This window comes from Tupaia chinensis, unplaced genomic scaffold (assembly GCF_000334495.1).
Source record: "Tupaia chinensis unplaced genomic scaffold, TupChi_1.0 Scaffold000070_1, whole genome shotgun sequence".
Lineage (NCBI taxonomy): Eukaryota > Metazoa > Chordata > Mammalia > Scandentia > Tupaiidae > Tupaia > Tupaia belangeri.
In genome coordinates, this window is record NW_006159530.1 from 5,127,473 (window position 1) to 5,141,473 (window position 14,001).

At 50.8% G+C, this 14,001-nt stretch overlaps 1 long non-coding RNA gene across 1 annotated transcript in view; it reads right to left on the reverse strand.

The window, feature by feature from the left end:
• Positions 1-14,001, reverse strand: part of LOC102480333 (uncharacterized) — a 20,929-nt gene that overhangs the window by 5,231 nt on the left and 1,697 nt on the right. The window contains exon 2 of the long non-coding RNA XR_333615.2: positions 13,719-13,875. This is a non-coding gene — a long non-coding RNA (uncharacterized LOC102480333). The remainder of the gene's footprint in view (positions 1-13,718; positions 13,876-14,001) is intronic.

Below are 14,001 nucleotides of genomic sequence, written 5' to 3' on the forward strand. Positions count from 1 at the left end.
TGCGCCCTACAGTGAAAATCTCTCAAAAAAAAAAAAAAAAGAAAGACAGAGAGACAGAAAGTGAGAAATTACCCCCACCCCCACCCCGGGGAATGGCCGCCGTAATCCCGCTCTCCGCTCAGGATCGTGGGCATGCATGTACACGCGCCCAGTGTGAGGTTAAGCCACCGGGTCAGTACTTGAACTGGGGTCGACTACATGGGAGTCCAGCCACATAGCTATTATACCAACTGCTGGTCCCGAAAAAAGATGTTTTAAAAATTGCTATAGGGCACGTGCCATTGAGAAAAAGACTGGGGCGAGTGCGGGGAGTGCGAGGTGGTGGTGAGGGAGAGGGAGGCGGGAAGGGTTAGAAAGCACTCCCCCAAGGGATGGCCGCACTGCAGTCTCTCCTCCATTCTCCTCTCAGGATTTTGGGCACACGCACTCAGCCTGTTTTCCATGCTGCTGGGTCCAGGTCTTGAACCACACAACCATGTGGGATCTAGGGACCCTAATTACCATGCTACCAGCTGGCCCCCCAAAAAAATTTTGTTGGTTTTATTTTTGGTTGTTTGCCATATGGCACGTGGGCTCAACAGGAAGAGACAGAGAGGGAAGTGAGAAATCATCTTTCTCACCTCAGAGGGATGGCCGTGTTGCAATCCCTTCTCCTCCATTCTTTCCTTGGGATGTTGGGCACGCACGCACACGTGCCTAGTGTGCTTTTCAAGCCGCTAGGTCTGGGACTCAAATTGCAGTCAGCTATGTGAGATCCAGCCGCCTCACCCTCCATGCCACCTGACTGGCCCCAAAGATGACTTTAAAAAAAAAAAAAAAAAGTATTATTTTATTGATTTTTTTTTTTTTGGAGAGGTTTTTGCTATAGGGCGCGTGCGCTCGCCAGACAGACAGAGAGAGACAGAGAGACAGAAAGCGAGAAATCACCCCCCAGGGGGGATGGCCACGCCGCAATCCCTTCTCCCCCATTCTCCTCTCGGGATCTTGGGCACGCACGCACATGCGCCCGGCGTGAGTTTAAGCCAGCGGGTCCGGGACGCGAACCACGGTCGACTACGTGGGAGTCCAGCGACATAGCCATTATGCTAACTGCTGGTCCCACTTATTGACCTTTTTAATTGATTTTAATTTGACCAGAAAGGGACAGAGAGAGAGAGCAAGCCACCAGATTCAGGACTCGAACTGTGGTCAGCCATGTGGTAGTCTAGCACCTTTAACCACCACACCACCTGCTGGACCCCAAAAAACGACTTTTAAAAAGAAAATTGAAACAACTCTTTCACCACCTAGGGATAATGTTAATAGTGAAAACCTACTGAATACTAAGTTTCTTGGTCCATTTAAGCTGTTAAAATAAGCTACCTGAGACTGAGTAATTTATACACACAGAGATCTCGTTTTTACAGTTCTGCAGGTCGAGAAGTCCAAGTACCAGCAGATGTGGCGTCTGGTGAAGGCTCGTTCAGCTTCAGAGACAGTGCCTTCAGGGCCAGCAGGTGGCGTGGTGGTGAAGGTGCAGGACTCTCACGTGGTCTACTGTGGTTCAAGTTCTGAACCCAGTGCTTGAAACGGAGCAGGTGCATGTGTGTGCGTGTGTGCCCAAAGTCCCGAGAGGAGAATGGAGAAGAGACTGGTGTGGCTATCCCCCCTGGGGGTGATTTCTTGCTTTCTGTCTCTCTCTGCCTCTCTCTGTCTCTCCAGTGAGCACATATGTCCTATAATAAAAATCTCTCTCTCAAAAAAAGTTAAAATTGGGACCAGCAGTTAGCGTAATGGCTATGTCGCTGGGCTCCCACGTAGCCGACTGCGGTTCGCACCTGGACCTGGAGGCTTAAAACTCACGTCAGGCACATGTGCGTGTGTGCCTAAGATCCCGAGAGGAGAATGGAGGAGAAGGGATTACAGTGTGGCCATCCCCTCTGGGGGGTGATTTATTGCTTTCTGTCTGTCTGTCTGTCGGAGGAGCGCACGCGCCCTATAGCAAAAACCTCTCCAAAAAAAAAAAAAAGTTAAAATTAATGTCTTGTAAAAAAATTTTTAAATAAAAACGGATGGAGGCTTCTTGCTTCATCCTTACATTGGGAAGGGGGCAAGAGAGTCCCACGTACCTCTTATTTAGTTTTCAAGGTTTTGCAATGGGACATGTGTGTTTGCCTGTATTAGTCTACTCAGTGAGAAATAAGAGGACGTCCAGACATAGCCAAATTGATTGGAGATTATTGATTAAGCCGGCGGCATATGGGGGGACTCGTGTCTCTCAAAACCCTGCAGCCCCGAGTGAAAGGAGGAAGGAGCTTCTATAGGCCCAAAATGCCCAGATGGTCTACAAGAACAGGGCCAAATTAAGGGGCTTCGGGAGAGATGGGGGAGGGTTTTCTATCTTCAAAGCAAAAAAGCCAGTCACAGAAGCAAAGCAAGCAGGTTAATTAGTCTTGAGGGGAAGGTCTGATTACAATGGAATGGGTTTTTGTTTTTTTTTTGGAGAGGTTTTCGCTATAGGGTGCGTGCACTTGCCAGACAGACAGAGAGAGACAGAGAGACAGAAAGTGAGAAATCACCCCCCAGGGAGGCTGGCCACGCCGCAATCCCTTCTCCTCCATTCTCCTCTCAGGATCTTGGGCACACACATGCGCCCGGCATGAGTTTAAGCCACTGGGTCCAGGACTTGAACTGCGGTCGGCTACATGGGAGTTCAGCGACATAGCTATTACGCCAACTGCTGGTCCCTACAATAGAATTTTAATGGCTTCCCTAGTTCTGGTCACAGTCCGTTGGCTACTGATTGTTTCCTGAGGCACCTGGGAGTGGGGCTTCTTTGGATCTTATCTGCACTCGTGGGGAGGGGGAAAAGGAGGCATAGTTTCTACAATAAAATCACACTTTCAGGATAGAGTCAAGCTTGCTTCATTCCCCACTGGTTTTATGGGACTGAGTCAAATCCTTGGCTCACCACAGTTAGGGGTTGGTACCACTCTCTTAAAATCAGGAGCTTGGGACCAGCAGTTAGCATAATGGCTATGTCACTGGACTCCCACGTAGTCGACCGCGGTTCGAGTCCCGGACCTGGTGGCTTAAACTCATGCTGGGCACGTGTGCATGCGTGCCCAAGATCCCGAGAGGAGAATGGAGGAGAAGGGATTGCAGCGTGGCCATCCCCCCTGGGGGGTGATTTCTCACTTTCTGTCTCTCTGTCTCTGTTTGGCGAGCACACACGCCCTTTGTCAAAAACCTCTCAAAAAATAAAAAAAACCTCAGGAGCTTAACGGAATGGATGCGTTGCTGGGTAAACCTGAGGAGGAGCTTGAGAACACGTGGCCAGTTAACAGCTCTGTAATAATCATGAGGGTTGGTCCGGCTGCTGCTGACTACAGAGTTGACAGCCAAGGGGACCAATCAAACATTCTTTGAAACCATGTTTCTGATTGCTCTTTGTTCTCGTTGATTGATACGTCTTTGGATCTGGGACAGACTATTTTTAATAATTCTAGATTTATTTGTATATATACAGCAATTTTTTCCTAGGGCCATGCAGAGGCCACCTTGTCTCAAGAATAAAAGGTCAAGCCCCCTACTACTTTGCGGTACAATTTCTGCCAGGGGATTTACCTGTTCTTGTAGATGAGCCACGGATTTTTCGGGTAGTCCTAGATCAGTATGGATTAACCTTGATAGCTCCTGAAGGTGTTGGTCACCCTGGATCAGGCCGTAGTTCCTATGGTAGCTGAGCCAGCAAAGCCCAGTCCTACTAGTAAGGGTATTAGAATGGGGATTCGTCTTTGGTGTGTCCAATTGAATGGTGGAGATAACATGTCTGCCCCCTCTCCACAATACACAGACACACGGGGAAAGATCTGGACAATGATACCAACTTGCACATAGGAGCTGGCGACGCATGGGGCTATTCCATTAGTACATGTCCCCCAGGCGAGATTTGGAGCTTGGTAACTAACGCTAACGCCAGTGACATTTACAAGGTAGGTAAGGTTACAGTACTGTAAATAAGTAGCATTCTTAAAGGTTGGATTTACCAGACAGGTTCCAATACCTTGACTATCACTCAGAGTCAGGCGAGAGAAGCTAACAGAGCATTTCCCCCGGAGTTAGTTACAGGCAGCTGTCCCACTCCACACAGTATGGAGGAGTGTGCAGACAGAGCCCACAGTCCCGAGCCAGGGCAGGTTGAGAAGCGTTCAGGAGGTGACGTACTACAGCAGGTTAGCCCAGTGAGAGTTCCCAGCCGGAGCCCGAGTGGTCAGAGGGAGCTTGGCCGGGGGTGCTGGGGGAAGACATTGTGCTCCTTTATATCTTTCTCTAATGGTTTTTTTGAGGTCTCTCTTGGGTTAGGGCTCTTTTTTGTATGGTGAGGAATGCCCCGGTCCCTTTTTGTAGTGTAAAAGCATATTCCCCAGGTACTTTCTGTGAACCATTTTGGATCGGCGGGATTACAAATAGTGATGTTAAGAGGGTCACAGGCCCTCAGACCACATTTTACTGGTGGGGGGCGTCTCCTCACTTCTATATCTGGATCAGGTTGTCCCGGTTGCCAGGGCGGGTTAGCCCCGAGGGCCCTTAAAGTAAGTGACTCGCAACCCCGGTAAGGGCAATTGTAGTCTGAACTTGAAGAACGATCGTCCCTCTTCTGGCCGGACAAAGATAAAATTCTCTAGAAGCCCACCCCACATGAGACACCCCTGGTAGACAAGTCCACTCAAAACTGGATCCTGCTCCTCCATACTGAAAACTAGATTCTACCGTAGAGATGCCATACATCAACATAAAGGGGGATGACTTTTCTATGTGTTTAACAGTTCACCATCTTATTCTACACTTCTCGAGTCCAATCCATTCCTTCACTTCCAACTAGGAAAGAAAGAAAGGACTGGGACCAGCCGTTAGCGTAATGGCTATGTCGCTGGACTCCCATGTAGTCGACCGCAGTTCACGTCCCGGACCCGGTGGCTTAAAACTCACACCAGGCACGTGTGCTTGCGTGCCCAAGATCCCAAGAGGAGAATGGAGGAGAAGGGATTGCGGCATGGCCATCCCCCCTGGGGGGTGATTTCTTGCTTTCTGTCTCTCCGTCTCTCTCTCTGTGTCTGTCTGGCAAGCCCTATAGCAAAAACCTCTCAAAAAAAAAAAAAAAAAAGATACACGAGACAGTCTTAACTTGAGGGGATCCCGGGACTCGTGGACCTTATATGTTGAGTGTCCTGCCTTCACCCCGGAGTGGTGCAGCCAGGTGGAGAAGAAGCCCTTGACTTGGATGGCTGTCGGAGTCGTGAGGATGACTGTGTGGGGGTCAGCCCTTGAGCTGTATAATTCTTGATCCACACTGAGTCTCCTGGCTGATATGGGTGGACTCCCTATTCCTGACGAGGCAATAGGCAGGGTGTCCCAGACGCGGAGGTGAACTGCCTTTTGGGTAGAATCCAGAGCCTGTAATAGTCTAAGCAGGGTAAGGTTACGGATCTCAGCTTTCATTTCTTCACATAACTGGGGGGGAAGAGGTGGAGGCCTCCCAAGCATAATTTCATACGGGGTAAAGCCTTCTACATAGGGGGTACACTGAACTCCTAGGAGAGCTAAGGGGAGAAGCAGTACCCAGACTTCGCCTGTTTCTAGTGAGCTTGCTCAGGGTCTCTTTTAGGGTCCGATTCATTCGCTCAACCTGCCCAGAACTCTGAGGCCAGTAGGCACAATGTAATTTCTCTTTGACTTTTAAAGTCTTTGCCAAATCCTGTGAGACCTTTGCAACAAAAGCAGGCTCATTGTCTGACCCGATGGTCATAGGTAACCTGGATCTAGGGATCAAATCCTGAAGCAGTCTTTTGGTAACTACTAGAGCTGTCTCAGACCATCCTGAAAAGGTGTCTGTGAGTACCAGTAAGTACTTATACCCAGAGGGGGGTCTTATCTCAGTGAAATCTCCTCCCCAATGTTCCCCTGGGATTTCCCCTCTCTTCCTAAAACCCATATTACGCCAACTGCTGGTCCCTACAATAGAATTTTAATGGCTTCCCTAGTTCTGGTCACAGTCCGTTGGCTACTGATTGTTTCCTGAGGCACCTGGGAGTGGGGCTTCTTTGGATCTTATCTGCACTCGTGGGGAGGGGGAAAAGGAGGCATAGTTTCTACAATAAAATCACACTTTCAGGATAGAGTCAAGCTTGCTTCATTCCCCACTGGTTTTATGGGACTGAGTCAAATCCTTGGCTCACCACAGTTAGGGGTTGGTACCACTCTCTTAAAATCAGGAGCTTGGGACCAGCAGTTAGCATAATGGCTATGTCACTGGACTCCCACGTAGTCGACCGCGGTTCGAGTCCCGGACCTGGTGGCTTAAACTCATGCTGGGCACGTGTGCATGCGTGCCCAAGATCCCGAGAGGAGAATGGAGGAGAAGGGATTGCAGCGTGGCCATCCCCCCTGGGGGGTGATTTCTCACTTTCTGTCTCTCTGTCTCTGTTTGGCGAGCACACACGCCCTTTGTCAAAAACCTCTCAAAAAATAAAAAAAACCTCAGGAGCTTAACGGAATGGATGCGTTGCTGGGTAAACCTGAGGAGGAGCTTGAGAACACGTGGCCAGTTAACAGCTCTGTAATAATCATGAGGGTTGGTCCGGCTGCTGCTGACTACAGAGTTGACAGCCAAGGGGACCAATCAAACATTCTTTGAAACCATGTTTCTGATTGTGCTCTTTGTTCTCGTTGATTGATACGTCTTTGGATCTGGGACAGACTATTTTTAATAATTCTAGATTTATTTGTATATATACAGCAATTTTTTCCTAGGGCCATGCAGAGGCCACCTTGTCTCAAGAATAAAAGGTCAAGCCCCCTACTACTTTGCGGTACAATTTCTGCCAGGGGATTTACCTGTTCTTGTAGATGAGCCACGGATTTTTCGGGTAGTCCTAGATCAGTATGGATTAACCTTGATAGCTCCTGAAGGTGTTGGTCACCCTGGATCAGGCCGTAGTTCCTATGGCAGCTGAGCCAGCAAAGCCCAGTCCTACTAGTAAGGGTATTAGAATGGGGATTCGTCTTTGGTGTGTCCAATTGAATGGTGGAGATAACATGTCTGCCCCCTCTCCACAATACACAGACACACGGGGAAAGATCTGGACAAGGACACAAACTTGCACATAGGAGCTGGCGACGCATGGGGCTATTCCATTAGTACATGTCCCCCAGGCGAGATTTGGAGCTTGGTAACTAACGCTAACGCCAGTGACATTTACAAGGTAGGTAAGGTTACAGTACTGTAAATAAGTAGCATTCTTAAAGGTTGGATTTACCAGACAGGTTCCAATACCTTGACTATCACTCAGAGTCAGGCGAGAGAAGCTAACAGAGCATTTCCCCCGGAGTTAGTTACAGGCAGCTGTCCCACTCCACACAGTATGGAGGAGTGTGCAGACAGAGCCCACAGTCCCGAGCCAGGGCAGGTTGAGAAGCGTTCAGGAGGTGACGTACTACAGCAGGTTAGCCCAGTGAGAGTTCCCAGCCGGAGCCCGAGTGGTCAGAGGGAGCTTGGCCGGGGGTGCTGGGGGAAGACATTGTGCTCCTTTATATCTTTCTCTAATGGTTTTTTTGAGGTCTCTCTTGGGTTAGGGCTCTTTTTTGTATGGTGAGGAATGCCCCGGTCCCTTTTTGTAGTGTAAAAGCATATTCCCCAGGTACTTTCTGTGAACCATTTTGGATCGGCGGGATTACAAATAGTGATGTTAAGAGGGTCACAGGCCCTCAGACCACATTTTACTGGTGGGGGGCGTCTCCTCACTTCTATATCTGGATCAGGTTGTCCCGGTTGCCAGGGCGGGTTAGCCCCGAGGGCCCTTAAAGTAAGTGACTCGCAACCCCGGTAAGGGCAATTGTAGTCTGAACTTGAAGAACGATCGTCCCTCTTCTGGCCGGACAAAGATAAAATTCTCTAGAAGCCCACCCCACATGAGACACCCCTGGTAGACAAGTCCACTCAAAACTGGATCCTGCTCCTCCATACTGAAAACTAGATTCTACCGTAGAGATGCCATACATCAACATAAAGGGGGATGACTTTTCTATGTGTTTAACAGTTCACCATCTTATTCTACACTTCTCGAGTCCAATCCATTCCTTCACTTCCAACTAGGAAAGAAAGAAAGGACTGGGACCAGCCGTTAGCGTAATGGCTATGTCGCTGGACTCCCATGTAGTCGACCGCAGTTCACGTCCCGGACCCGGTGGCTTAAAACTCACACCAGGCACGTGTGCTTGCGTGCCCAAGATCCCAAGAGGAGAATGGAGGAGAAGGGATTGCGGCATGGCCATCCCCCCTGGGGGGTGATTTCTTGCTTTCTGTCTCTCCGTCTCTCTCTCTGTGTCTGTCTGGCAAGCGCACACGCCCTATAGCGAAAAACCTCTCAAAAAAAAAAAAAAAAAAAGATACACGAGACAGCCTTAGCTTGAGGGGATCCCGGGACTCGTGGACCTTATATGTTGAGTGTCCTGCCTTCACCCCGGAGTGGTGCAGCCAGGTGGAGAAGAAGCCCTTGACTTGGATGGCTGTCGGAGTCGTGAGGATGACTGTGTGGGGGTCAGCCCTTGAGCTGTATAATTCTTGATCCACACTGAGTCTCCTGGCTGATATGGGTGGACTCCCTATTCCTGACGAGGCAATAGGCAGGGTGTCCCAGACGCGGAGGTGAACTGCCTTTTGGGTAGAATCCAGAGCCTGTAATAGTCTAAGCAGGGTAAGGTTACGGATCTCAGCTTTCATTTCTTCACATAACTGGGGGGGAAGAGGTGGAGGCCTCCCAAGCATAATTTCATACGGGGTAAAGCCTTCTACATAGGGGGTACACTGAACTCCTAGGAGAGCTAAGGGGAGAAGCAGTACCCAGACTTCGCCTGTTTCTAGTGAGCTTGCTCAGGGTCTCTTTTAGGGTCCGATTCATTCGCTCAACCTGCCCAGAACTCTGAGGCCAGTAGGCACAATGTAATTTCTCTTTGACTTTTAAAGTCTTTGCCAAATCCTGTGAGACCTTTGCAACAAAAGCAGGCTCATTGTCTGACCCGATGGTCATAGGTAACCTGGATCTAGGGATCAAATCCTGAAGCAGTCTTTTGGTAACTACTAGAGCTGTCTCAGACCATCCTGAAAAGGTGTCTGTGAGTACCAGTAAGTACTTATACCCAGAGGGGGGTCTTATCTCAGTGAAATCTCCTCCCCAATGTTCCCCTGGGATTTCCCCTCTCTTCCTAAAACCCACGATCCCTCTACCTGTTTGTTTAGCATCTACCCAAGCACAAGCACAGCACCTGGAAGCGATGCTATTAGCGAAGGTGTTTCAGTTTGGAGTATAATACCTATTTCTGAGGAGTGTCGGGAGCTTTTTTTTTTGGTTTTGTTTTGTTTTTGAGAGGTTTTCGCTATAGGGCGCATGCGCTTGCCAGACAGACAGAGAGAGACATAGAAGACAGAAAGCGAGAAATCACCCCCCAGGGGTGATGGTCACGCCACAATCCCTTCTCCTCCATTCTCCTCTCGGGATCTTGGGCACGCACGCACACACGCCAGGCGTGAGTTTAAGCCACCGGGTCCGGGACGCGAACCGCGGTCAACTACGTGGGAGTCCAGCGACATAGCCATTACGCTAACTGCTGGTTCCCCAAGTGTCGTGAGTTTTCACTTGCCCAGATGAGTCGTCTGGTGAAGCTGGTCTACTATTACCCTTCCTAGGGCCTCTGGGATCAGCAGCCTCCCAGCAGGCATTTTCAGCCAGCCAGATGGCTCCCGGTAGCTTGTTCTGCAAACTTTTCTTCTGCGTTTGTATAAGTAGGAGGGGCTGGAAGGCCTGGGTTTGGCAGAGTGGTGAGCACATGGAGTGGCCCCACTGGTTTAAAAGTGGCTTGATCGACAGCCTGGTTTTTCCGTGTCTCAAAAGAGTCCCCTTTCTGGTGTCCTTCACAATGCACAACGGCTACAGCTCTGGGTACCCATAAGGCCTCTAACTATGCCAGGACCTTTTTTTAATTTTTATTTTTAATGTCTTTTTCTGCCGAGGTCACCCCGTGCACGCCCCGTGCACGCGGACGGTGGCAAATGCATCTCTGTTGTCCGTGTAGCCACAGCCCTATCTTTTGCCCACCTTAAGGTTGAATTAGAGCAATGAGCTCTGGTTTTTGAGCAGATGTCCCTTGATTTAAAGGCTGTGCCCATACAGTAAATTCACTGGGGACCACAGCCGCCCCTGGGCACCTGCTTCTATTTTGTATGAAACTGCTCTGGTCAGTAAACAGGATGACCCCGGCTGAGGGAAGTGGAGTGGCCTTCAAACCCGGTCAAGTGGACTGGATTACATCACGTCAAAACAGTTGTGAAAAGGCTCTTTGGGGTCATCATCCAGGCAGTAAGGTGGCTGGATTCAGGGCGGCTGACTTCTGAAACCTAAGCCAGGGCTGGTCACGTAAAAGGGCTTGGTATTGAGTTACTCGAGCGTTGGACATCCATTTTTCTGGTGTGGTCCGGAGGAGGGCCTCCAGCACGTGGGGTGCAGTGAGGGTCAACTCCTGCCCCAAGGTGAATTTGTCAGCCTCTTTTGCTAGCAGGGCTGTAGCAGCTATCGCCCGGAGGCAAGCTGGCCATCCCTCCGCTACTGAGTGGAGTCTCTTGGACATGTAGGCTACCGGCCGTTTCCAAGGCCCCAGATTCTGGACTAGAACTCCTTTGGCTATTCCCCTTCGTTCATCAATAAAGAGGTGGAAAGCTTTGGTGAGGCCGGGGAGAGCCAGAGCTGGTGCTGACACCAGGGCTTGTTCTACCTCCTCGAAAGCATTTGTTCGTGTTCAGTCCAGATCAAAGGTTGGGAGCCCCCGGTCAGTGTGCAGAGGGGCTAGTCTTGAATGAGCTCCAGTCCCGTCATTCTTCTCAATTTAAAACTTTCTCTTTTTCTGTGTCTTCTTTCTTCACAGTTTTGACATTGGTCCTTAGCCAGCTTGGGTCTCTTTTTGTGTGTTTTCTCTTTCTTGTTAACTTCTCTCATAGTAGCTACTACGACCTGAGCGATTGTCTTAACCTGTCTGGGCAACCTCTAGTAGCTGTGACCGAGTCATGCCCTCACAGCCTTCTGTCTGCCGGAGCTTTCTTCTGATGTCTGCAGCAGCCTGGACACAAAGGCCACATGAACTGCCATCTATCCTCTTGAGCATCGGGCTCTGTGGGGAGTATTCTCGATAAGCCTCACCTAAGCCGTCTAAGAAGGCTGCGGGACTCCTGCGGGCCTTGCGTTATCCCCACTGCCTTCGACAAATGAGTGGGTTTGGGGGCCGCTGCCTTAACCCCAGCCAATAAATTACTGCGCAGTGTGGTCAATGCCTCTCTGCCAGCACTAGTGTTTGGATCCTAATTAGGGCGGGTGGCAGGAAAACGTCTACTTAGCCTGCCCTGGTCGCCTTCTCAAGTGCCTCCCCGTCTTCTCTCTATCCTTTCTCTCTCAGCAGGGAAGAGTAGCTCACAGCTGCTGCCAATCATCCCCACTTGGCTGGTGCGTGGAAGACCAACTCGGGCAAGTCCATGAGAGCCTGAGGCTTCTCAGAGAAGGGCGGGTTCTGAGCCCTCCAATTACACAGGTCACTGGTAGAAAAGGGGACATATACAAGACACGGGTGACCTCCAGGGTCTCCATCTGTCGGAGGTGCCTCCCTGAAGGGTAACAGGGCCTCTGAGGAATCAGGGCTTCGGTCCCTCCTTCCCTCCCTAGACCAAGGAGGCAGGGGTGCCGAAGAGTCAGGACTCCGATCCCTCCTCATCTCCCCAGACCTGCTCCGGGTACAGGGTGGAGAGAGAGGGACCAAGATGGCCGCCACCTGTGGCTGCTGCTCATTTCCCGAGTTGCCGTCTATGTGGGTTATGGGGAGGCAGGTCTGACTCTGGATCTGACTGTAAGACAGCAGGATTTTGTTCTTTTTGAGGCCTTCCTGATGGGCTGATTACAAGGACAGGATTCTCAGTTTTTAAGGCACTGCTTCTTAACCAGGATAGGGGTCTTTGAACTAAAGTCAACCATCGTCAATATACGGGTATTGGTCGGGATGGCCTGGTCCTCCTGCCGCACCTGTGACAACTTTCCAAACGGCTTGTACCTTTCCAGTACCAAAGGACCCTGTGTCAGGCCATCCCACTCTGAAAGCGGGCCGATCAATTTCACATAAGGTTCATGGCCTTTGTTTTGAGAGCTTGTAGCCATAATCACAACTTTCTACAAAGGCCTCATCAATGTGATGTAACATACAGCTCAGGGGAGTTTTGTTTTGTTTTTTTTGGACAGGTTTTTGCTATAGGGCGCGTGCGCTCACCAGAAAGAGAGACATAGAGACAGAAAGCGAGATGGGGGATGGCCATGCTGAAATCCCTTCTCCTCCATTCTCCTCTTGGGATCTTGGGCATGCATGCACACCCCCGGTGTGAGTTTAAGCTGCCGGGTCCAGGACGCAAACTGTGGTCGACTACATGGAAGTCTAGCGACATAGCCATTACGCTAACTGCTGGTCCCAGCTCAGGGGAGTTTTGAGAGAGCTATTTTTCCTTCTCATATTTTTTTTTTAACTTATCTAGGTGTCTGTGTCCGAGTCAACTGTAAAAACTGACACTCCTGCTTCCAATAATCCCCCTTCTTGCAGCAAGGTGGCATTGGGCGACACTGTCAATAACACTGGTAACGTAAGAATGGCCAGTTCTCAAAGGCTCTACTCTCCCAGCTCCCCCGCTGCAGAACTGGAAGAGCAAGACCAGCTAGGCTCAAGGGCTGAAGGAATCCTGACTTCTTCTGGTATTTGGAACTGCCTGCTTCAGGGAGCCGGCAATGTGCCAGAGGGCTGTAGTTCCAGGAAATTCTCAGAAGCAAGAACACACTGGTGGACTCGAACGGAGGCCTGAAAATGCACAAACCGGGCTGACACTCTCTACTGAACGTAAGGTTACTAGGAGGGGATGAGTGGGTGTGCTAGCGAATTCCTCTTTACAATGTCCTGACTTTTTTGTTTGTTTCTAGAGAGGTTTTTGCTATAGGGCACGTGCGCTCGCCAGACAGAGAGAGACAGAGACAGAAAGCGAGAAATCACCCCCCAGGGGGAATGGCCATGCCGCAATCCCTTCTCCTCCATTCTCCTCTCGGGATCTTGGGCACGCATGCACACGCGCCCGGCGTGAGTTTAAGCCACCAGGTCCAGGACGCGAACTGTGGTCGACTACATGGGAGTCCAGCGACATAGCCATTACACCAACTGCTGGTCCCTGTCCTGACTTTTTAATAACAGTGGTTGGGGAGCTTGGAAGGTGAAAAAGGAAATGAGTCAGGATCAATCCTCTCTGTAATCCAGTGAGGAATCTAACGGGCCCGGGCATGATGGGGTGGGGTGGGGTGGGGTGTGGGGGTAGTGACAGCAGTGGCAACTCCGGACGCGAACTGGGCCCTTCCTGTCGATTGCCCCAGCTGCGGCGGGCGTCATGGCCATACCTGGGGAGCTCGGAGGGCACCAGTGTGCCCCGACAGGGTGTTTGGAGCCAGGGTGGCGGCTGTCCACCCATCGTCTGTCCATCTCTCCCCTCCCCCTGTCCCTCAGCAGTGGACCGCGCCGGTCCCATCCCCCCTACACACACACACACACACGCCCCACACCTCACACCCACAGCCCCTATACCCCCACCCGGGCTGTGGTTCCACGTGGCACCTCACCTCAGAGGGTGCCTAGCAGCCTAGAACTGCTGCAGACCAGGAGAATCCGACGGTTTATCTCCCCAAGTACCTCGGTCACAGAGGAGACACTCTGAGGGTTGTGGTAAAAGGTGGGCAGAAGCCGCAGGGTCTCTTCTCCATAATCTTCTCTGCAACCCTTTCAAGAAAGAATGGGGGGAACCAGCAGTTAGCGTAATGGCTATGTCGCTGGACTCCCACGTAGTCAACTGCGGTTCGTGTCCCGGACCCGGTGGCTTAAAACTCACCCCCGGCGCCGGTGTGT